This window comes from Octopus bimaculoides, chromosome 14, assembly GCF_001194135.2.
Source record: "Octopus bimaculoides isolate UCB-OBI-ISO-001 chromosome 14, ASM119413v2, whole genome shotgun sequence".
In the NCBI taxonomy this organism is placed as follows: domain Eukaryota; kingdom Metazoa; phylum Mollusca; class Cephalopoda; order Octopoda; family Octopodidae; genus Octopus; species Octopus bimaculoides.
Window position 1 is genome coordinate 28560326 of NC_068994.1, and position 951 is coordinate 28561276.

Here is a 951-nt window from a genome sequence, read left to right on the forward strand (position 1 = left end):
AATTAAACGACATGTCTGTTAGCATAAACATATATACGCACAGAGTGATGTTCGAAATTTGTTCGATATATATGCATATACATACATACATACATACAGACACAGACACACACACACACACATACACACACACATATATATACGCACACGAAGCATTGGCGCAATTTAGGTTAGTTGAAATATATTTGTCACATATTTCAACTACTAAAGGCAAATACACTGTAGTTACCGTAGAGAAGAACTCTTTCTTATGGTAAAAAGGTGTGAAAACACCAGTTCGTTCAGTGTTGCAATCTATTAGGAATCTCAGACATCGATGTTTCAAGTTTTTTGACCCTTGTCAATGAGATGTATCTAGGAGAGGCAAGTCTGAACGAGCTAAATAAAGCTTGTAGCTTTATATGTAATTCAGTCAACACGTTGACCGATTTGCGCTTGTAGATCACCCGAATGACATAAATAACAAAGCATTGGTGCACAATTTAGATTAGTTGAAATATGTTTCCTGGGGGAAAAAATCTCTTTTCGTTATTTATCTCTATCGAGCGATCTGCAACATGTTAACTGAATTATGTATAAAGCCACAAGCTTTATTTAGTTCGTTCAGAGGTGCCTCTATTAGGTACATCTAAAAGAAAAAAAAAAACTCGAAACTTCATTGTCTGAGATTCCTAACAGATGGCGACACTAAACGAACTGGTGTTTTTACACCTTTCTACCATAAGAGAGATGTTTTCTCCACGGTAACTGCGCTGTATTTGTCTTTAACAGTTGAAATATGTGACAGACATATTTCAACTAACCTAAATTGTGAATATATATGTACATATATGACACACGCTGAGGACGGGTAACTACTCAGAAACCCAAGTCCGTGTGTAAGGCCAGAGATGGGAGCGATGACCTTACCTCGCAAATACTAATCGGACATAGAGTGTGTGTCGTTAGCCA